Here is a 9520-nt window from a genome sequence, read left to right as displayed (position 1 = left end):
GCTGGGGTGAAGATGAGTTAGGTACTGACTTGCTAATCAGAGGCAAAGGCAACCTGAAAAGCTTACAGGGACCGTGGCTTGTGATTGTTACTGTGCATTTTAGTACCCTGGTTCACTGGGTCCTGAAAAAAATTCCTGAGGATGTATTATTATGTACAGGATCCCCTCTATGTGTGAGGAAACCAAGACCCAGACAAGCTAAGAAGCTCACTCAAGGTTGCACAGTGAGTACTGCCACAGTGAGTGAGAGAGTACTGCCACAGTGAGGGTGTGAGCACTGTCACAGTGAGGATGTGAGTACTACCACAGTGGGGGAGCACTGCCACAGTGAGGGAGCACTGCCTCAGTGAGGGAGCACTGCCTCAGTGAGCGAGCACTGCCTCAGTGAGGGAGCACTGCCACAGTGAGGGAGCACTGCCACAGTGAGTGAGTACTGACACAGTGTGTTGCCAGGGCCTGGCATGTTTTAGTCCCATGCTACGGAAGCCACTTATTCCGCATTGATGCCTTTGGGGCTGCAATCAAAGCCAGCAGAATGGCCGCGGGTCCATCCCTGAGTGGGAGAGTGTGGACCAGGAAACTCCTAGCTGCCCAACAGTGACATAGATGAGACAGAGGCATCTTATCATCTCAGGAGGGCTCAGTCCATGCTGGAGACTGGAGTTCATGGTTTATTCAAGCATCCTCTTAAATAGCTTTCCAACTCCGGGGGTGATATCAGAAGACATCTATCATCATGTATAAAGCTAACATCAAATATTTCCTTTAATTCTAGAGGCACCCCTAAAATTGTTTGTCTTCACCAGCCTCTCATGAGACCCTAGGCACATATACAAGCCCTCAGAAGAGTTGTGGGCCCACCCAGGGCCTAGGTCTGTTTTTAAGCAAACTAGGAGACATTCTCCACTGAGGACAAGCCATCTGGTGGTAAACAGCTGCCATCTAGAAGACAGTGTGAGATTTGGGCTCCTGGAATTGAGATGAGGTTTGTACCCCAAAATATTATAATCGATATTTTTTGGGCCCCGACAGTGTGTGAACACTGGTAACAGTGAGTGAGCACTGCCACAGTGAGGGAGTACTGCCACAGTGAGTGAGCGCTGACACAATGAGTGAGCACTGACACAGTGAGTGAGCACTGATACAGTGAGTGAGCACTGACACAGTGTGTGAGCGCTGACACAGTGAGGGAGCACTGACACAGTGAGTGAGCGCTGACACAGTGAGTGAGGGAACACTGCCACAGTGAGTGAGGGAACACTGCCACAGTGAGTGAGGGAGCACTGACACAGTGAGGGAGCACTGACACAGTGGGTGAGCACTGACACAGTGAGGGAGCACTGCCACAGTGAGTGAGGGAACACTGACACAGTGAGGGAGCATTGACACAGTGTGTGAGTGCTAACACAGTGTGTGAGCGCTGACACAGTGTGTGAGCGCTGACACAGTGAGGGAGCGCTAACACAGTGAGTGAGCGCTGACACAGTGAGGGAGCACTGCCACAGTGAGTGAGGGAGCACTGCCACAGTGAGGGAGAACTGCCACAGTGAGGGAGCACTGCCACAATGAGGGAGCACTGCCACAGTGAGGGAGTACCAATGGAGGCTATCTCTGCTTATTTCCCAGGCTTGGATCCCAGGCCTGAGGACTGCATGGTTCAGACACAGATGAGCCTCCTGTTTTCCTTAGGAGGAGAAATTGTCTATCGCTGAAGTTGTGCACTAGGGGGCCTGCTGCCAAGACTGGGGTGCAGGAATTCAAGTTTAGCAGACCCCCATAGAGTGCCTCTGCCATTGGAAAATATCAAGAGTCAGACACTGTCTCAACAGCCAGCTGGTGACCTCAGTCCTTCTAGTGACAAGATCCAGCTCTGTTTTCTTTCTTTCTTTTTCTTTTCTGTTAATCCACTACTCTTTCTTGTGCGTAGACCAAACCTCCCCATGAGTCCCACCTTTCCCACACTCACCCAGTCTCAGGGTCTTCTTTCTTCCCCTCTTTGTTACCACACTATCCCACTTGCCAGAGGCCAGGACCTTCTCCCTGCACTGTTGGAGCCTCCTTTAGAGAGGGACTGGGGTGGAATGAGAGGGAGATCTGGAAAGGTCTGGGCTTCTATGGCTCCCTTGCAGGCAATGCTCAGATTCCTCAAGACAGTCAAACATGGGCACCAAGTAGTTCAAGGCCAAGTCAGACCTCCTTTCTTAGCTACTGGATGCCTTGATTCAGGTTCCCAGGTGGCCATGCCTGACTCTGCTCTCCTACCCCTAGCCCCCACAGGAAGCAGAAGGGACAGATCTTACATTTGTTCGCCTCAGAGAGGGCAGCTCTGCCTTTGGTACCTGCAGCATCATCAATGTGTGCTCACACTACAAGTAAGAAAGTACCTGGCCACATACTGACAGGTCAGAGAGGTCCAGAGAGTCCCAGCATGTATCAGAAGCTACTGTGGGGCTTCAGGAAGCTCAGGTAGTGTGCTGTCCCTTCCGTTGTTACAGGAGTTATCTGGGGGGACTTCTCAGAGGAGGCACCACTGGAGTGGAGCTCTGAAGGCATAGGGTAGGGGAAGAATGCTCTCAGCTGGGTGGCAGGGTCAGAAAAGCCTTGTAAGCTCACACAGGCATGCACAAGATATACAACATGGTTACCTTGAACAAAGGATCCCTGGCTGGGTATGGGGTGGGACGTGATGACAGGACAGCCCCAGCTGTAGGGTCCATTTGGAGACCCTGTCCATCCCACTGAGCACCTTTCCTCCCCAGTCACATGTCAGCTCTGGAGAGACACATGAAGGCGGCCAAGGACTACTGCTAAATCCACAAAGTGCTGTGCCACCCAGAAACACATCTCTCCGGCTTTTGCTTTAAAAACCATTGGCACATCTGAAACACAGTAGCACAGAGCAGCAGGGACAAGCAGCAGTTTGTCACAGGCTTCCCCAACCCCTGTTGTCACGTGCTGTCTATTTCACACCTGTTTGGTCTGTGGGCAATGAGGAACCACAGAAGGTAGTTGAGCAAGCATGGTCAGATTTCTTTATAAGGTGTTTAATCCTAGGAGACTGCAGGAGAATTTAGGTGAGGAAGATTGCCTAGTACAGACAGGTGCTGGGGGCCAGGACTGACTCTCAAGCCTGGCCTGGATCTGCGGGGACAGGTTAGAGAGAGCCATACTCATTCCTTTCTCCCTCTGCTCCCTGGGCATTTCCCATGGCTTTTATTGCCTCCTATGAAGATCATGTATCCGTTTCCTCTGGTACACCAGAGCTATGGCCCCCTGGTTCACCCAGTTATCCATCCACACCCTATGGACGGTGCCCAAAGTTGTAGTTTATGGATCCAGATCTGTGGCTAGAGGGAGAAGGATGAGCATGCTGAAGGCAAAATGCCACGTTGTCGTCAGTGACGCTTGTTGAACCAGGAGATTCAGCCAGGAATCCAGTGGGGGTTGAGGAGACTTACAGGCTGGTTCCTTTGGTGGCTGGAAATAATACTCCACTAAGCAAAAGGAGCTTCTTTCTTCTTTCTCTTAAGTTTCTTCACTTCCCCAAGCATGTAAGATTTCTGTTGTTGTAGAAAAATCTCGAGACAAACAAAAGAAAGAAAAGTTTATTTCTGCTCAGGTTCTAGTCATGGTCATTTGCTTTATTGCTTCTGGGCCTGTGGTAAAGCAGAACATCATGAGGAGGGAGGGAAGGGGCCTGGGGAGAGAAGGAGAGAGAGAGTCACACAGAGACAGACAGAGACACAGAGACAGACTGAGGGGGATAGAGAGACAGAGAAAGACAGAGACAAAGAGAGACAGAGACATACACACAGAGAATAAACACCCTTCCAGGGAACATGTTGACCTACTTCTAACTAGGCCCTACCTCCTCAAATTTCCCCCTCCCATTAAGCAATGCATCTACTGAAGAGGTCAGGGTTGTCACCAGCCAACTACTTCCCAAAGTCCCCGTCTCTGAACACTGATACACCAGAGAATCAACCTTCAACATGTGAGTTTAGGGGGAAACACTTTGACTCCACAGCATACCACAAGGGCGATTCTGAACAAGGCCTCCTCACGTGGCTTCTGGGAGAGACAGATTGCCTATTCCAGGCTGAGAACTTTACCTGGCCCACAGGAGATGCTGCCAGGATGTGAGTGGGGGTGCCCATGTTGCTAGACACCACTGTGGTGTCAGCAGAGGGCACTTTGCTGAGGAGACATCCCTTAAGGGGACGAAGACTGGACAGTCCACTACCTAGGGATTTCAACAAGGTCCTGTCCTCAGAGCCCATGTAGCACTCCGAACTCTTGGGCATCACAGCCCCAGAGGTCAGAGGTCAGGACTGACGGGGAGATGACCAGATTGGGGCCAGATGGGAGCACAGCCACTGTGGACAACAGCTGCTTGAGCAGGCAGCAGTTAGCCTGGAGGTAAATATGACTCAGGGGCGCTGAAGCTGCAATGGACTCCCCAGCTGCGAACAACCAGCCACTGATAGGAAAAGGCAGCCAGGTGTCAGAACACAGAATGTTCTTGGCCCCTCCCCTGCTCCACTGTGTCAACTTCGATGGAGTCATTTTTGATGTTGAACCAGGAGTATTCATGGAAGTGAAAGAGAACAAGCATGGTGCTGTTTTTCAAAGGATTGAGTCACTGTATCTGCTAGCTATTGCCGAGTAACAAACTGCTCTCAGATTGATCTTAAAAGGACAAACATTTGTTTTTCCCTCGTCCACGGGCTGATGGGGTGGGGCTGTTATCTTCATGAGGCTGGGTTTCCTTTTGTTGGCAGAACAAATGGGTCAGTAGGGAGGGTTGGGTCAGGCTGACCATGCAGAAGTAGACGTGCAGGTCTACAGTTCATGGGCTCTTTCCTCTGGCAGGCCAATCCAGGCTTTCTTGGTGATGGGTGAGACTTGTGGAGGCATTTAAGGCCAGGCTCAGAATAGAAGCCCACCTTGCCTCTAACACAGCAAACTCAATGGGCCCAGCAGAAGGCTCCATTCTATAAGACAGCTACAGTGTCATGCTGTAAAGGACACATATGAAGAAAGAGGTAGGGTGGGGGGAATTAGTCTGTGATCTACTGTTAGGTTTTAAATGTGAAATGTGCCCCACATTTAACCATTACTAGATGGTTCTGGAACTATCTGAGGATAGTCGTAGACAGAATCTCTAGGCATGGGGCCTAGCTGGCACATGTAGGCCCCTGGGCGGGTCTTGATGTTCATAATCTGCCCTGGTGTCCAGGGTGAGCTCTCTGCTTCCTGTCTGCCATTGCATTGCGAACAGCTGCTGGAACAGCTCCAGCGGCCACAGATGGAACTGCTTCTGCCTCTACACCTTGTCTGCTGAGATGGACTGTTGCCTCTGAACTGTGAGCCAGAAGACCCCCCTTCCTTTAAGCTGTTTCTGTCAGATATCCTGTCCTAGCAAAGGGAAAGGAAGCCAAGACATCCACCTACCAACTTGATAATATTTCTATTTTCTATTAGCAACTTCCTCATCATCTCCAGTAGCCTAGAGCCAAGTATCAGACATCCATGTAGACAGATACACTGTCTGGCTTATACAATGTTTCAAGGTCTATAGTCTGTATTTTTGCCCACTTGGCTCCCATAGGTAAGTGAGTTGGCAAGTTTTTCCTCCGGTACTACCAGCTCATACTCATTAAACATGTATATCTTCTTATCACCTACAGGAGAAACCTCAACTCTTCATACTGGAACCGAAGAGTTTACATCCATATCCCAGGCTTAACCTCTGCCTCTGACTCATGCTTCTCACTTCCACTGACCTCATACCCCAAGCCCTCACCAGGTGCTTGTAAACATATGACTCTTTCTTTCTTTCTTTCTTTCTTTCTTTCTTTCTTTCTTTCTTTCTTTCTTTCTTTCTCTCTTTCTTTCTTTCTTTCTCTCTTTCTTTCTTTCAGTAATTTATTTTAACTTTATTTTATGTACATTGGTGTGAAGGTGTCACATCCTCAGGAACTGGAATTTCAAACTGTTGTGAACTGCCATGTGGGTGCAGGGAATTGAACCCAGGTCCTCTGGAAGGGCAGCTAGTGCTCTTAACCGCTGAGCCATCTCTCCAGCCCCATATATGACTCTTTTTTAATGTTCTTTAGTGCTTGTCTGTTTTGAAAGTGTTTCTTCTTCCAGGAATTCTCTTCCTGTGTCCGGTGATCCTGACTCAGTTCAATGCCATGTCTGCAGTCTTTGCTGGCACCACACTCCACATCCTGTCTCATCACCATTAGCCCCTCCTTCTCCAACCTTCTCACTCACTTACTGCCATCATGAACACAATCACTGCCCACCTCCCCCCTTCCTCTGTATCCAGTGAACAGTCGCTACTCATAGACAAAGATCAGAGGATCTGAGGCAGGCACATGGACTCTGGGAACAGATAGACCCACAAGCAAATCCTTCTCCCACTGCCTGTGAACTCAGGGATGCCCGCCAATTTCTCAATAATCCCTCTGAGCCTCCATTTTGTCATCAGGAAAATAAGTGTCTCATATATATGCCTTAGGGCATTGTTCTGAGAGGCACCATGGAGGGAGCCTGTGGAATGTGCTTTGTGTGGTGCCTGGAGCATGGCAGGTGTTCAGCAAGTGTCCATATATAAATGGAGTAGAGCCCCAAGCCTTCTACAGCCGCTGCCTCCCAGCCCACCCTTCCCCAACCTCTCTATCCTGACAGCAAACAGGATCTCTCTGTTCAAGTATCCTTGTCCACTTCCTAATCACTTGGCAGGAATGAGAATCATGAGACACCCACAAAAAACTCGAAAGTGTTTCTATTTGGGGTTCAGAAGATTGGGAATCAGTTGCCTGTCTCTGTCTCACAAATTAATGGAGAGGCAGCTTTGTTACAAAATATGATTCTTGTAGAGAGGATTATGTGTACTAAATCTAGCTAGAATATGCTGTGCATGTGCAGGTGTGTGTGTGTGTGTGTGTGTAACAAAGCTGCAGTAATCGTACATTTACAACTAATAAATTGGGTCATTTAATTCCACTGCAATAAGCCTTTGAAATATAAGCTCTCATTTCAGACTTTGAGAACACAGCTTCTCATGATTGTAACTCCAGCACACATTACCACTTATAATTAAATTCACTTTTAAGAAATCTGAAGCACTTTTGTGGATTATCTCTCCATTCAATGTCATGATGGCAAAATTAATGTGTAATCTGTTGAATGCATTTGGTTAGTGTTTGGATAAAACACATATCCTCTGCTATTGATCAAAAGCTGGGAAGTCAGATAAGATGAAGGGGGTGTGCATGACTTCTCTGTAACAGACGGGAACAAAGCCAGAGCAAAGCCAGGCATGTCTCTCCCATCCCTGCATCCCCAAAGGGGTACCCATCCCCATGAAAGAGGAATGTCTGACTTACTTGAAAAGGGAAAAATGTTAAATTATGGCCAAATTATCTGTTGGAAGTGATGTAGTCATAAATCTTGCATAGCAATTGACTCAAGGCCCCTGGCTGGATGATCAGATGGCAGACCCCTAAAAGGCCCCAGGTCAGTGTATGTGTAGAAGGCATACCCAGATGCACACAGGGCTTGATGAGAAGTTAAGTGGAGAGGGATGGGAGTCTTGAACTCATACATCGGCCTTGTGAAAGCAGTCACTCGAAGTCTAACTGTACAGTCCTGATGGGTACCCCAAGAGCTGTGTGATAATTTTCCAAACTTCAGACACACAGAGCTAAGGTTTTACTACTCAATCCAAGCCTGGGAACGGATGCATCCATGCTTGAGCCTGTTCATGATTCAGGCCGCAAGCAAAGTGAATGCTTCCCGGAACATGGGATGTTGAGAGTGGTGGGGAGGACTGGATATGTCACTCAGTGATGGGATGTCTGGCCCTTGGTTCAGTCTCAGAGAGAGAAGAAGGGGGTGTGTATGCCATTCTTCAACCAGCAGAAATGTCACTCAAGATTTGTTCCTTTCCTGAGGCCCTGAAGATCTTTGCTTAAAAGACAGTATTTTCCTGAGAATGGCAGTTTGAATGAGACGATAAATATTAGCATTCGCCTGGGGACCTGCATGACCTTTGATGGAAGTGGCAGCTCTGACACTCAGAGAATGAGGCAGTGGCCAGGTCACTCACTACTGCTGCTTTTGGTGGTCACTGGGAGTCAGAGGCAAGGACAAGGGTAGGAAGGTGTGTGTCAGTGTGTCAATGTGTGTGCTTGTCAGTGTGTCTGTGCACAGACCCACTTGTGTGAATCTTGATGTGCATGGGCACCTGGGAGTGTGTAGGAGTTTGAGTACATGTGTCTGTGTGCATTCAGGGTGAAGGTGTGCCTGTATCTGAGGCTATAAGCATGTATCTATGTGTGAGTGTGTCTGTCCATTTGTCTCTATCTTCAGCCACTTAGTTGCTCTAACAGAGTCTCCTAAACTCAAACAACTGTAAATAGCAGGGATGTACTGCTCAAGTTCTGAGGCTGTGATGGCTTCGACAAAGATGCTGGGAGATTTGGTATCTAGAGAGAGCCTGCTGTCTGTTTCATTGTGCCCTTACATGGTAGGAAGGGCAGACTGTTTCACAAGGACACCAATCTCTGTGTCATTACAAAGGCCCCACCTCCTAATACCATCCCCTTGGCGAGTGGTATTTCAATATGAATTTGGAGAACACACTTAGACCATGGAAGTTTCTGGATGTTGAGTGCCTGCATGCTTCTCTTTGTGTCTCTGTGCTGTGTATTTCTGGACTCTGGGCATCTTTGACTCTGTGTCTATGTGTCTTCCTGAGGCTATAGATTGTATGAGTCTGTCTGTATGCACATATATGTATGTATTTCTGGTGTCTGAGTATGACAGAGAAAGAATGTGATATATAACGTAAAAAGATAACAACAAGAAGAGGGGAATGGGCCTCAAGCAAATCCCTTCTCGTCTCTGGTCCCTAATTCCCACCAATAAGACAACATTTTCCAAGTGAGCCAGCCAGTCTACAAAGGATTCACTTACTATGTGCAGTCTCCATGCTGCACTGGGGCTTGGGCCATGGGAACTGCTAAATCAGGGTCCCTATCCTTATAAGTTATCAGTGACATCAGGTGAGGTGACACTTAAGTCTGGTCTCTCCACATATCCTTGCATTAACAGTAAGGAGGGCTGTTACCACCATGGAAGAGCAACCTTGTACATGTTCTACATGCTACTGACGTCACCTTCCTGTGTACCAAGCACAGTAAAGGTTGGCAATGCCAAGATGCACAAGAGGGAGATACCTTTTGCATAGCTCCTTTGATGGAAGCCCCGCACTCACCTTTCTTTGAGAACATACTAGGAACATACTAGGAAAGAACACTTTCCTGTGCTGCCCTTTGACTGAAGATGTCAAATCTCCATTTCAGCTGTCATGGAGGCTTTGATCCCAGCAGAGCACGGGAGGAAATCTTTGACAGATTCAAGCACATTAACCTAGTAAGAGCCACTCAATGATTTGACCTTGAGCTTGGGATGGAGTCAAGAACCAGAAGAGATATAACATGTAACC

At 48.3% G+C, this 9520-nt stretch overlaps 1 long non-coding RNA gene across 1 annotated transcript; it reads right to left on the bottom strand.

The window, feature by feature from the left end:
* Positions 1-651: 651 nt before the first annotated feature.
* LOC113834621 lies at positions 652-6605 on the bottom strand. The gene is made up of 2 exons (XR_004769264.1): positions 4113-6605; positions 652-3578 (listed from the first exon to the last, which is right to left on the bottom strand). It is a non-coding gene; the product is annotated as an uncharacterized LOC113834621 (long non-coding RNA).
* Positions 6606-9520: the final 2915 nt, after the last annotated feature.

This window comes from Cricetulus griseus, chromosome 3, assembly GCF_003668045.3.
Source record: "Cricetulus griseus strain 17A/GY chromosome 3, alternate assembly CriGri-PICRH-1.0, whole genome shotgun sequence".
Classification (NCBI taxonomy): domain Eukaryota; kingdom Metazoa; phylum Chordata; class Mammalia; order Rodentia; family Cricetidae; genus Cricetulus; species Cricetulus griseus.
The sequence above is the reverse complement of the archived record's forward strand: the minus strand, read 5'-3'. Positions and strand labels throughout refer to the sequence as shown.